A 14,850-nucleotide genomic window follows, 5' to 3' on the forward strand; every position below is an offset into this window, starting at 1 on the left:
CTTCATAACTTGGTCCTCCTAACTTTCCAGTCTTATAACTTACTTCCCCTACCCCAGACTCTATAGTCTAATGACACTGGATTTCTTAATGTTCCTCAAAGAAGCCACTTCGGGGTAGCTAGGTGGCACAGTGGATAGAGCACCGGCCCTGGAGTCAGGAGGACCTGAGTTCAAATCCGGCCTCAGACACTTAACACTTACTAGCTGTGTGACCCTAGGCTAGTCACTTAACCCCACTTGCCTCACCAAAAAAACCCCCCAAAAAAACAAACAAAAAAACCCCCAGATACTTCATCTTCTGACTATGCATTTTCATTTCCATACCTGGAATTCTCTCACTCCTCATCTCTGTTTCCTGACTTCTCTGGCTTCTTCCAAGTCTTAACTAAAATCCCACATTACAGGAAGATTTTCCCAAATGCCTTGATACTAATAATACCTTCCCTCTGTTGGTTCTCTCTCTCTCTCTCTGTATACACACACTCAGATACACACACATATGTATGTATGCACAGCCATTTTGTTTGTACATGATTGTGCCTAGCATATAGTAGGGGCTTAATATGTGGTTGTTGCCTTAATTTGACTTGACTTTAATTCCCTTAGACTTTAAACTGCAAAGAATGTACTGATCTGCATTGGTGAGGAAAAGTCCTAATCAGGGATTTCCTATGTTGATGAAAACATATCTGCATCAGGAAAAAATATGCATTTTACACACAGGGATAGGGACTGCACCTATGATTTTGTTGGTATAGGGAATTCCCAGGTGAGGAAATTCTCTCTACCAATGCTGATTGGCACTTCTACTACTTTGTCTTAGAGAGTTGCTTAACATTTGAGAAGCTAAATGTCTTGCCCAAGATCACACATTCCAGGAAATATCACAGGCATGAACTCAGATATTCTTTACTTGAAAGCCAACCCCGGCTGTCTTAATTTTCAAAGTACTGTACTCATGTGTCCATGTTATATAGCTTCATTAGAATGCCAGGTCTTTGAGGAAAGAGCTATCATTTTGTGTTTGTACCTGCAGTCTACCACAGGACCTGCCACATAGCATGTGCTTCATAAATACCTGTTGATCAATGGAGTGAATGAATGAAAAAGTGTCCCAAGCCTGAAGATGGACCGGCTAGTTATACAAAGTGAAAAATTACTAGAGTGAAAAAGTGATAAATAATTAAAGTCATAGGCTGCCCTCGAGAGCAGTAGACAAAGCTAGCTGGGAGCCAGTAAAACTATGAATTTTCAGTTTTCTCCACTTTTTCAAGAAGGGGAATTATTAGTTGAGATAGTAGAGTGCTCATTTAACACATGAGAGGTAGGAGGGCTCATGCCCGAGTTCTCCAGGATTTTCCATTTTACTCACAAGTTCTTTAGTATTAAAATAGGTGGTGGTATTTCTTTTAGATCTACTTTTCCTGAGAGGCATCATGTCAAAGTGGAGAGAGGCTGTTCTGAGAGCCTCTGGTGATCCTGGGGAGGCCTCATTATATGAGATCCCTGAAGGTTGGAGGGAATGGAGGAATAATAACCGGGGGTTAGAATACAAATTGTCTGACATCTCTAGAAACTGCTTGAACAGTAGCACCAAGCCATCATAGAGGAAAGGGGCAGGAAGTTCATTCTCTCTCTCCCAAAGGTTACCTACTATGTGGGTTCAATGGGTTCAATGTTGCCATGAGTAGCTGAAGTCGAAAGCCTTAGAGGTATTTTTGAGTTGGCTTGGAGACTTGCTCTTCATATATAGCAGTGTTTCTGAAACTTTTTCCACTCGGGACCTTTTTTTCCCTGAGAAAACTTTCACAACCCCGGGTATTTAGGTATATAAAATAGGTATACATAACCTTTTACTGCTGCCAAGTTTTTCTCGACCCCCACATTCAGTTCTGAGATGGGCTCGCGACCCACAGTTTAAGAAGTTAGGACATAAAAGCACAAAAGAGCATGAAACCATTCATTTTTTTTGTAATAAACATTTTTTATTTATGGTTTTGGGTTCCAATTTTTATCCCTCTTTCCCTCCCTCCACTTCCCCTCCCAAGGCAGCAAAAAATCAGATATGGGTTATACATGTATGATTATGTAAAACATTACCATAATTGTCATTTTGCACAAGAAAACTTGATTAAAAGAAAATAATGAAATAAAGTGAAAAATAGCATGCTTCAGTCTGTTCCATCAATATCAGTTCTTTCTTTGGAGGTGGATAGTATGTTTCATTGATAGTCCTTTGGGATAGTCTTGGATCACTGTGTTGTTGAGAATAGTCAAGTCATTCACAGTTCTTCATCAAACAATATTGCTTTCACTGTGTGCAACATTCTCTTGGTTCTGCCCACTTCACTATACATCATTTCAAACATGTCTTTCCAGGCCTTTCTGAAGTCATCCTGCTTGTCATTTCTTACAGCACAATACAATTCCATCACCAATGGCTAAAGTATAGCCATTCCCCAATTAATGGGCATTCCTTTAATTTCCATTTCTAGCCACCACAAAAAGAGCTGCTATAAAAATTTTTGTACAAATAGGTCTTTTTATCTTTTTGGGATGAGACCATTCATTTATTGCATTCCACTTTTAAGTTTGGGGTTCTTTCTTTTTTTGCGTGAGGCAATTGGAGTTAAGTGACTTGCCCAGCTCACACAGCTCATGTTGTGTCCAAGGTTGGATTTGAACTCAGGTCCTCCTGAATCCAGGGCCGGTGCTCTATCCACTGCACCACCTAGCTACCCCTGGGGTTGTTTCTTAATTTGACCCAGGTGAATTCAAAATAGTAGTACCCAAGGCTTTCCTCTATAGAGATTTAAAAGAAGATGAAGAAGAATATACATCTCTGGTGATTTTACACCTAGATACTTTAATGAGCAGAATCATGTATTCTGTCTTTGGGAAGGATAGGGAAGGGAAGGTCATAAATGTGAAAAGTACAAGTTCCAGCCCCGCTCTCTCCCCTGTCCCCTGCTTTCCTCCCCCTCCTCCAGCTCTTCCTTTCCCCTCGCTGGAGAGTTGATAGCCAGTTGTGAGTCAGCGCGAGAGAGGAGCGGAGTGGTGGAATGAGTCAGCAAGAATGCATATGAAATCTATTACTATCATGCTGCCGCCCCTGCTGGGCGGTAAGGAAGCTGTGAGGTTTAAGTCAGTTTTCAAACTTTTCGGGAAGGGGAATTAGCTCAAATGGTAGAGCGCTCGCTTAGCATGCGAGAGGTAGCGGGATCGATGCCCGCATTCTCCAAGTGTTTTGTGGTTAAGTAAGGAAGTGGGAAAACAGAATTTTAAAAATTAATTTCATTTCCCTACCCCCTGCTTTGGCTTTGGCTGCTTTCGCATTCACTTCTAGCAAATTTTTCCATTTTCTTTCAGGACTGAATTGCCCAAAGCAGAAACAAGGTGATTTCGGACATTTTAGCAATTCTCTCGACCCCCATCCCCATTAATTTCCTGGCTAAAACTCCATCTTCCAGATGGCCATCAGAACTTTAAGTCATGTCTGTGAAAGAAAAGAGAACACTTAACTAATATACTTTAGTGTGGTTTTCTGAACGTGTGTTCAGTTGCCCATGCACCTCTGGCATTTTGTATTTTTTACATTTGCATTTAGTACTTTTAAGTTCTTTTTAAAAATAATGATGTCACGCTTATTACCTAAATTTATACAGTTGCACTTTCATAACAGGATGGTTGAGGTGTTCTCCACAAAGTCAGAAAGAGCAAGAGCTGTTCTAGGGATTTGGGGAAAGGGAAGTCAAAGAGGATGGAAACAAGCATTTATTAAGTACCTAATGTATGCCTGGTATTCTGTGAAGCACTTTACAAATATTGTCTCTTTTAACTGGGGAATGAATAGGAACAGGGCAAATTGGCGCAAAAGTGAAAGGAAACAGGAGCAGGGAAAGCTCACTTTCTTTCTTTCCCAGGTATCAAGAAAATCGTTGTGTCAGTATTCTATAAAGGGAGAGGGTTGGTAATAGGATTTCTTTCTACATCCTCCATTCTTTTTTTTTTTTTTTTTTTTGGTGAGGCAATTGGGGTTAAGTGACTTGCGTAGGGTCACACAACTAGTAAGTGTAAATTGTCTGAGGCTGGATTTGAACTCAGGTCCTCCTGAATCCAGGGCCGGTGCTCTATCCACTGCGCCACCTAGCTGCCACCTAGCTGACCCCTACATCCTCCATTCTAAATTGAGAAAAGTGAGTAGAATAGTCAATCAACTAGCAGTTGTTTAATAAATACCAAGCATGGTGCTAAGCACAGTGAATCAGATCCGGGAAGGGCCATTTTCTAAATATCAAAATCCCTTTGAATATTTTCTGCTTACCTTCCATTCCTTTCACCCTGCCCCCTATTCCTACTCAACCTGCTCTTCATCCTCAGCATATACATACATATAAACGTATTTTTTAAGTTCCAAATTTTTCTCCTACCCTCCTTTCTCTCCCCCCTCCCATCCCAAGGATAGCAAGCAGTTTGATATGGGTTATACATTACAATCATGTTAAACATATATCCTTATTAGTCATGTTGTAAGAAAAGAGTCAGAACAAAAGGGGGAAAAAGGCAAGAAAGGATAGATAAGAACAGTAACAAAAATCCTGCTGCTTTTAAATGGTGATATTGACAACTCACATTTATGTATAGCAACTTCATTATTTATAGGGTAGTCTCTTCCTAGCTATCCTAGACTCCATTTCCACAAGGCTCTTGTTAGAAACCCAGAATTCTTGACCTTATGCCATAGCTATCACCTTGCTTTGCCCCTGCCCATGCCAATCTGTATTATTGGCACCTCCCCTAGATAAACCTGTCACCTTTCTCTATTCTCACTCTTGAGCTATGAAGCATTGCTCAAGAAAGATATGTTATCTAACCTATCATCTTTTTTTTTTTTTTGGTAAGGCATTTGGGGTTAAGTGACTTGACCAGAGTCACACAGTTAGTAAGTGTCAAGTGTCTGAGGCCAGATTTGAACTCAGGTCCTCCTGACTCCAGGGCTGGTGCGCTGTCCACTGTGCCACCTAGCTGCCCCCCTATCATTTCTTAATATGGGCATTGATATTGAAATATTTTCTATCTCCACAGAAGGAGTTTTGGCTGTCCCATATAGATTTATCTATCTGTCAACATTTATTAAATGCCTCCTATATATACAGTACATGGCATTATGCTAAATTCTGTAGGGTTTCAAAGATGACACTTTTCTCTAGGAACTTACAATCAAGTAGGAGAGGTAAGACAAGAGCAACAACAACTATAATACAAGAAATATGTGTCATGGATGAGCTGCAAAGTACCCTCTGAGTTCAAGGGATCTTGGAAGGAGAAGGAAGGTATTCCAGGCAGAGAGAACAGCACAATGAAAATCCCCAAAGTGGGGAAGTGTGGGGACATATTGGACTAACAACCAGAAATCCAGTCTGACTGCAGTATAAAGCACAAGAAATAATGTGATTAGTTCCATGTACCCCTCTCAGATCATTCTAACAAAAATAAATCAATAAAAATGAAATGAATGATATTTAATAGGATCTAAGAAATGTCAGCTATGACAGATCCCTGGCAATGATAAAATGGGAATAGAAAGTAGCATATATATTTCTCAGCTATTCATAGCATTTTTACATAACTTGACTCTGCTAGAGCATGAAAACCACATATATAAATGCAGAAAAATAGAAATATTAAACAATTCTTTACTGACCACAACCCAATAAAAATGCTAATCAATAAAGGATCTTTGAAGATTCACTTCAGTCATTTTCAGTTGTGTCCAAATCTTTGAGACCCCATTTAGGTTTTCTTGGCAGATATACTGGAGATAGTGGTTTGGCATCTTCTCATTTTACAGGTGAAGAAATTGAGGCCAACAGGATTAAGTAATTTGCCCAGGATCACACAACTAGTTAGTGTCTGAGGCCTGATTTGAATTTAGGAAGAGAAGTCTTCCTGACTCCAGGCCCAACACTCTATTTTTTTTTTTTTGTTTTTTTTTTGTTTTGATTTTTTGTGAGGCAATTGGGGTTAAGTGACTTGCCCAGGGTCACACAGCTAGTAAGTGGTAAATGTCTGAGGCCAGATTTGAACTTAGGTACTCCTGACTCCAGGGCCGGTGCTCTATCCACTGTGCCACCTAGCTGCCCCCAACACTCTATATACCATACCACTTAGTTGCCCCTTCTTTGAAGATTGTATTCAAACAAATGGATACTCAATATCTTAACCTTAAAGAATGGGTGGGTCCAAAAAATGGAAACAATCTATAATTTCATCATAGAGAATAACAAGATGAGATAATATACCAAAACTTTTAGGATGTAGCCAAAGTAGATCACTTAGATTCCAGAGGACCAAGGATTAAAGATACTTCCCACTGCTTGACAATGAAATAACGGACTACAGGTTCCTAAGAAACATACATCGCTGAAGATGGCCAATAAGGACTGGCATTATTGTTCAGTCCCTCATTAATTAAAAAAGGAGAAAAAAAGAAATGCTGTAATACCAAAATTTAAAAAATGAACACAATTAATTCACAAGGGAGGGAAGACTAATCATAACCTAGTATTTATGATTATATGCTAGCAAAACTGAGAATTGAAAGGAAATGATTCCCTACAAAAATGTAAAACAATGAAATTAATGAAACAAACAAAAAAAGATCTTAAATTGCTCGATTGTAAAAAGTGGAATTAAAACAAGAGGAACTTCCAATTGGAAGTGCTGAAGGTGGGGATAGAGAAGAAACTATGTCCTGGCATATTTGTAAGTGAATTCTGCCAAATGTCTGAAAAGCTATTGATACCTATGTTACAAAAATACCTGTTTCCTATGTCACAATATTCAATAATTGAGAAAGAAGGCATTCTATCAAAATTTTTTATGAGACGTGTATGTACCTAATGCCAAAATCAGGGAAGGATAAAGCAGAGAAAGAGCACTGTAGATTAATATTGACAATAAATATCAATTAAAAACTTATAAATAAAATATTAGCAAAAAAACTATAGTAACGTATAAAAAGGGTATGCTTTGGTTACCTTAGATTTGTGCCAGGGATATAAACCTATTAGGAAAAAAATCAATCTTAGTAATTTTATTAAAAACATTTTTTCATATATATAGTGTTTTGTATATGTGTATGATGTATATGATATCTATGTCTATATAGTGTTTTTAAAAATTAGGCTAAAACTGTGTTTTTAAAATTAATTGCTATTGCACCAGTTTTGGCAGTAAGCATTTTTTTTTTGCAGCGCAATGAGGGTAAAGTGCCTTGCCCAGGGTCACACAACTAGTAAGCATTAATTAAAATTATAAGATCCATGCTGTCTCTCAGAGAGACATCATGTGGTCTCAAAGAGAGTTCGGAAGACCTACAAAACCTCCACTGTCCTAAGAGGGAGAGCCAAGAGAGAGAACTCCTGGCCTCTTCCAATTTTTATCTTCTCTTGACAGAGGCCAGTCATTATACATTGATCAAAGTCAATTGGTTAGCATCATTCAGTTCCATTGGCTGATAGGACTTGAGGGTGGTCTACATGAAAATGAACTCTACAGAAGACATCAGGTAGAAGAATGTAAAAGATGAAGGGCAAAGGTATGTAGGTGTGGTTTGATCCTATCAATCCTTCACTGAGTTAGTCTATCTCCATTTCTTTTGTTTCCTTGGGTTTGTCCCAGACTAGGAGAACAGGAGTTTCTGGCTTGGGGAGGGGGGGGGGGGGGAGAAAGGACTGTACTCTGGGTCCCCCAAGAAATCCATTATTAATAATTATTTTCTCACTGTACATATGTATGTATATATACACACACACATATATTTATGTGTGTATGTGTGTGTGTGTATAGTGATGAAATAATGAGATTTAGCAGATACTCAAAGACCCACCTGGAGATTAATCTAGACTGATTAAATCAAGTGAGAGTGATTAACTGCTGATTAGCCCACTTCAAATTAACTGGATTGTAATCACACCTTCAGAACACCTTCAGAACCAATGGATTTGGATGATGCCAACCAATCAGCTTGAAGCAGTGTGTAAGGACCGCCTCTGTTCCAGACCTATAAAAAGCTTCCACAATCAGTTTGCTGGAGAGAGTTCCTGATTGAAGCAGGCTTGTGGCAGAGGACTTGAGGAAGAACCAGACCAGGCTAGAACTCTAGGCTAAATAGGCTTTTTTCTTAACTTTCTGAACTCCATGGGAATATCTGTATGCTTTAATAAATGTTTAATGCTCAAGGACTGGTGCTAAAGCTTCTAATTTAAGGCGGCCACAATTTAGATGTTAAACATACATATAAAACCAAAGCACAGGTCAAGGTACACAGTAGTTAATAAATATTTGCTGATTGATTAATGGCTATAAATTCACAAAATACCTACTAAAATCAATGTTAGTTTTACAGACTAAGTGTTTCACTGGAAGTTAGATTGGGATTCCAACAGTACAGAAAATATTTGAACACTAGAAGTTTTATAGCAGGTATGGCATACTTTCCACTATAATACAAAGTCTATTTACAGCTTAATACCTAAAGTAAATTACTATGTTATTATCTATTCAGTGGGCAAACACTGTCTATTGAAAACAAGTTAGCATTTAGCCCAGCAACACATTCAGATATTCTTTTAGAATGCTTTTGATAATAAGGTATGTTTATATTAGTATAAATCTAAAATTAATAGTACTTTATTAGTAAAAATTAAAATAGGAGAATATTGCATTCACTTTACCACCCCTTCCATGATAAGGAAGTAATTTAGCACTTGGGCTATTTCTTCCTATTTTGTAGTATAGCAGGTTCTCAAATAATCATTGTGTGTAGAACTGTAGATTGTTCTTTGGTTCTTCCTGAGCCTGAATCATGATGGCTGTAAATATCTAACACTGTGAGTTCTGTGTGCTTATGTCTCTTAGTGGCATGGGGAATTAGCTCAAATAGTAGAGCGCTCGCTTCGCATGTGAGAGGTAGTGGGATCGATGCCCGCATTCTCCAAGGCTTTTTAAGAAAAGATTTGTTTATCAGTAAAGAGGATGTAACTGACGAGGAAAATACTTTGGCAAAAGCATATTGTTCTACAGTCACTGTCACCAATCATCTAAAACTTAACCCTCTCTTCAGGCTCAGGTAAGTGAAGGTGATTTGTCTGTAGTATGTGTTAAAGATTGTTTTAGAGTTATGATTTAAAACCTGGTCTTGTTGGAGGGACTTGTGACCTGGATCAGGGGACTGGCTCTCCCAGAGAATTGGAAGCTCATCATAAATCTTGTAAAATAAAAAGAGATTTATTAGGAGAGAGGAATATATGGCAGGGGAACAGATCACTATGGGAAACTGTCCCACCTGAGTGAGAGAAGGCCCGGTCTTTTGTATGTTTACAAAACAAAGGGGAGAAAATTATAAAGCAGGAGGAAATGTAAAAACTGGGAAGGGCAAGATAACTAAGAGGGGATCCTTGAATAATGGGGTATCAGTAGGATATTCAGCATCCATCCATATCCTGCATATCATCTTTTTTTTCTTTCTGTTTTTTGTTTTTTTTTTGGTGGGGCAATGAGGGTTAAGTGACTTGCCCAGGGTCACACAGCTAGTAAGTGTCAAGTGTTTGAGGCCAGATTTGAACTCAGGTCCTCCTGAATCCAGGGCCAGTACTTTATCCACTGCACCACCTAGCTGCCCCCTGCATATCATCTTGCAGACCTTGGTATTGCTTATCAGCCTACCAGGGTCCTGCTAGGCAACACCCCTTCCTGAGGTGGGAGACAGAGATATTTTTCCCTTTGGGAAAGTTTAAGGATTCCTTGGGAGTTGGGTTCCTTAGGTTTCTTGGGGTCACACTACATTTCCACAACATTCTGACCAGGATTCTTTATTCTATACTTCATACTAGTGCTATGGGCAATGACTGAAGGCAAATAGACTCTCAAGGTGTTTACTATTCTAATGCAATTACAATGCAAACACATATAGATATATAGAAGATACACATTGGTAACTTTTGAGGGGAACATGCTAGCAGCTGGAGTGGGGAACCAGGAAAGGCCCCCAGAAGGTAGTGTTTGAGCTGAGTCTTGAAGGAAATTAGGGAGTTTACAAGATTTAAGAGTGAGAGCATTCCATGAAGGGGAGACAGCTAGTGCAAAACATGGCTGAATATCCTCTCTGAGGGGTGGTAAATAGGCCAGTATGGTCATATTATATAGTGTATACAAAGGGGAGTAATGTGGAAGAAGACTGGAAAAGGTTGAATGGTGTCAGATTTTGAATAGTTTTTAAATGCCAAACTGAGGAATTTCTATTTTATTCCAAAAGTAGCCACTAGAGTTTATTGACTAGGGGGGGGATGTCATGATCAGACTTTTACTTTAGGAAAATTATGTTGGTGTTTGTGTAGAAGAATGAATTGGAGTAGTATGAGGTAGGGAGATCGAATAGGGGTTATTGCACTAGTGGAAGTTAGAGGTGAAGAGGTCCTGTAGTGGCTGTGTGAGTGGAAAGAAGGGGATTTATTTTTTAAATGTTGTGGTGGTGGTGGTGGTGTTCAGTCATGTCTGACTCTCTGTAACCCCATTTGGGATTTTCTTCACAAAGATATTAGAGTGGCTTGTCATTTCCTTCTCTAGCTTATTTAACAGATGAGAAAACTGAGGCAAAAGGGTTAAGTGACTTGCCCAAGGTCACACAGCTAGTATCTGAGGTAAAATTTGAACTCAGATCTTCCTGACTCCAGGCCCTGTGCACATAGTGGTGTGCCACCTAGCTGCCCTCTTATAAATATGTAAAGAGAAACAAGATTTGACAACTAATTGGCTGTTTACAGTGAGTGAGAAGGAGAAATCAAAGATGATGTGTTGCAAAAGTGGGATACTGGAATGGTGGTCTGACTGGTGGTTCTTCACATTACTGGGAAAGTAGAGAAAAAGAATGAGTTTTGGGGAAAATATAACGAATTCTAATTTGAATATGTTCAGTGTGAGATGTCTATAGGCCATCTGGTTGTAAGAATTGGAATGATGCCCCCTGCTGGAGAGATACTGCAGGAAAGCTCCGCCATGAGGAGAAGGGGTCTGAGGGCAAGTCATGTGGCTTGGGAAGTCAGTTCCTTGGTGTCAGGAAGTGACGTTTGCTCGTGGGTGCTGTCAATCAAAGCTACCAGCCAATTAGCTTGGAGGAGTGTGTGTGTGTGTGTGTGTGTGTGTGAGTGATGTTTCCGGTTTGCTTGTGGGACGAAGAAGGGGCAAGGTTCTCTCTCTCTCTTTCTCTCTCTCTCCTTAATAAATGCTTAAGTCTAAACTCTTGCTAAAGCTTCTAATTTATTGATGACCACTCATTAGATTTTTAGACAACCTAGCTAGAATCTTAGCCACCTTACAGACAGCAACTATTCATGGTTCAAGATGTCCAATAAGCAGTTTATTATGAGAGATTAGGATTCAGGAGAGAGAGTGGGGCTAGATATATGCATGTGGGAATCATCTGCTTAGAGATGGTAACTGAAACCATAGGAATGTGGAATGAGATCACTAAGTGAGATAGAATAGAAAAAAAAAAAAAGCAGAGGGTTTTGGAAGAGAGCCATGAGGTACACTCGTGGTTACAAGGAATGCATGAAGATATAGCCAAGAGGACTAAGAAAGAATGGTCAGATAGTCAGGAAGAAAAGAACACAGTCACAGTAACCCAGATTCCTATTGTAAATGGGGGTGGGGGAGGTGGGCTCAAAGTACTACTATAGGAGTACAAAAATGAGGGGGAAAATCAATTATCAAGTTAAGAAGCTATTTATAAAATGGGTATATTCAAGGTTAAATAGACTGAGCCAAACAAGAACTTAACTAAAGAGAAACATTTTCAGCTAACAGTGTTATAATATGCCATTCATAAAATGCAGTGTATCATATGCAGGACAAATGACAAATATACTCCTTTTTAAGAAAATCAGTACATTTCAGAGAATTGCAAACCATTCTTGGGTAATTAATTGGATGAACTGAAAATTTTTTAGGTTGAATTTTTCGTTCTGGCATATGAATCCCAGTCTGAAACAGAACATGTGATGCCAGGACTACAACTAAAAAAATCTAAAGTTATCAAAATGCTCCTCCTAGTGGCTTTTAACATCATTGCAACAAAATATATTTCATTCCAAAAAAAGTATTGAAAAATACCTTGCTAAGACTAGAACTGGAAGAGACATCAGAGACCAGTTAGCCTGACCCCTTCATTTTACATATGGGGAAACTGAGGCTCAGGAGGCTAGGTGACTTGTCCAAAGTCACAAGGTAAAGTCACAGGTAGAATTTGAACCCAGATCCTTTGACTACAGAGCCAGTCTTCTTTTTACTGTAAGGTCAAGGAAATGCAAGTAGATTCTGATAAAATTTCTATCAGTGATAAAAATAAATAATATTTACTTATTAAAAGTAATAGTGGGGGCAGCTAGATGGTGCAGTGGATAAAGCAGCGGTCTTGGATTCAGGAGGACCTGAGTTCAAATCTGGCCTCAGACACTTGACACTTACTAGCTGTGTGACCCTGGGCAAGTCACTTAACCCTCATTGCCCCACAAAAAAGTAATAGTAATGATAACTCCTATTTTTGCAGCCCGTCAAGGTTTAGAAAGCATTTAAAAAAAAATCTGTGAATTGCCTCATTTTACTTCAAGCTGTTCTTACCTCTCAGACTCCTGCGAAGACCTCCTAATCGATCTTGCCTCAACTCTGTACAGCTTCTCCCTTTCCTAAGCCTTCTCTGCACAACTGCTGTGATTTTCCTTAAGTGAAGATTAGACTTTCTCTACTCGATTGTCATTCCACTGCTCAACAAATTCTAATGGTTCTCTGTTGCCTCTAGGTTAAAACAGAAACTTCTCTGTTTCATATTTAAAACTCCCATAACCTGGTCTGTCCTCTCTTTCCAGTCTTTTATTTTATTTTATTTTTTTTGTCGGAGGAATGAGGGTCTTTTGTATGTTTACAAAACAAAAATTGTGCATTTCTCAGAGTGCAATCCTGCTCAAACTCCTCCTGTCCAATTCTTGATCCACTAATTTCCATCTACTTCTCCAATACTGATAGATTGATTCAAAGACTCTTTGAATCAAAATTTAAGACTTTATATTTATTCTGTGTTCTGCCCAGAGTCACACAGCTAGTAAGTGTCAAGTGTCTGAGGCTGGATTTGAACTGAGGCCCTACTGAATCGAGGGCCAGTGCTTTATCCACTGCACCACCTAGCTGCCCCTAGCCCCAATTACATGTAATTGCTTTTTTTTTTTAGTGAGGCAATTGGGGTTAAGTGACTTGCCCAGGGTCACACAGCTAGTAAGTGTTAAGTGTCTGAGGCTGGATTTGAACTCAGGTACTCCTGACTCCAGGGCTGGTGCTCTATCCACTGCGCCACCTAGCTGCCCGCCCAATTACATGTAAAAAACAACTTTTCTTTCTTTTTCTTTTCTTTTCTTTTTTTTAGTGAGGCAATTGGGGTTAAGTGACTTGCCCAGGGTCACACAGCTAGTCAGTGTTAAGTGTCTGAGGCTGCATTTGAACTCAGGTCCTCCTGACTCCAGGGCGGGTCTTCTATCCACTGAGCCACCTAGCTGCCCCCAAAACAATTTTTAACATTTATCTTTAAAACCTTGAATTCTAAATTCTCTATTGGGTGAATTTTCTTTGGAGAATTTGTAAAAATACTTGTGCAAGGAGGTAAGTGTCCTATGCCCCCAGACTGATAATCACATCTAAGACATCTAATAAAAAAAATAGAAACTAGGCATGAATGAGTCCTTAATCAATTTTGTTGGAATAAAGTGTGAATGAAATAAGATGAAATGTAGGAAATTTATTGGGAATATTTGAAAGAATCAGCCACTCCTCTGGATTTCCAGCAGGAACTTTCAAACCATGGACCAGTCTGATACCCAGCTGCATTTTGGAACTTCTCTCCATCATGCCCCCAGGAACCTCACCAATAGGAATATTACCATCCTGCTGGATTGTATTAATTTTGGGACCCATCTCTCACCGTACCCTCTGATTGGAATGGGGATGGGACAGACTGAAGAGCTCTTCCCAAAGCCTCCATTTAAGGCGGAGCCCAGACCAGCCATCTGTTCCTTTCCCACATGGCTGACTGTTCTCCTTTAGGCATACACCTAAGCTGAGTATCTTCTACTCTTACCCCTTTCAGCTTTCTTTTGTGTGTTGTCTTTACCGCATTAGTTTATAAACTCCTTTTTCCTATTTGTATCCCCAGTGCTTAGCATATAGCAGTGCTTAATAAATGTTTATTGACTGACTGATAGTCCAGGAAATTTCCCTTGGAAGAAGAGTTTGTAGGATTTTTTTCCTCTTCTCCTACACACCTCCAACTGATCAGAGGATGACCTTATGAACTTTGAAAGTTTAGAAGATTCGGATTTCCCATCTGCATTAATAGTGGTGTAGCAAAGGATAAAGACGGTGTTTACATTATTTGCTGAGAGACATGCCAAAGAAAGGAATCTTCAGAATTCTACTAGTTCACTAAACTTTAGAGAAGGGTAAATAGCTACATCTAACAGGGACTTCATGAAGACTCCATGAAGAGAAAAAAGGAATTCTAATAACCAAGCACTTTGAGCCACTCTTAGAACATATATCCTCTCTAAGTTTGAGCCCATCTCTCCAGGGATCTTGTGCATGGCAAAATGAAAGGAGTACCTGCACCAAAGTTTGCTAATGGTTGAGCCCTAAGTTGCAATTCTTTTACTGTAATATTTAGCTTCTGTGGACAAGGAGCTGATAATATACTGATGACAACAGCACATTTTCACAACATGATCAACTTACTTCCTTTTCATGACC

General features: G+C 39.3%; 1 non-coding gene across 1 annotated transcript; it reads left to right on the forward strand.

Annotated features, from left to right (window-relative positions):
• The first annotated feature begins 3,168 nt into the window (after positions 1-3,168).
• Positions 3,169-3,241, forward strand: TRNAA-AGC. The gene has a single exon. It is a non-coding gene; the product is annotated as a tRNA-Ala (tRNA).
• The last annotated feature ends 11,609 nt before the right edge of the window (positions 3,242-14,850 follow it).

Source organism: Dromiciops gliroides, chromosome 1, assembly GCF_019393635.1.
Source record: "Dromiciops gliroides isolate mDroGli1 chromosome 1, mDroGli1.pri, whole genome shotgun sequence".
NCBI classification, from domain to species: Eukaryota; Metazoa; Chordata; class Mammalia; order Microbiotheria; family Microbiotheriidae; genus Dromiciops; species Dromiciops gliroides.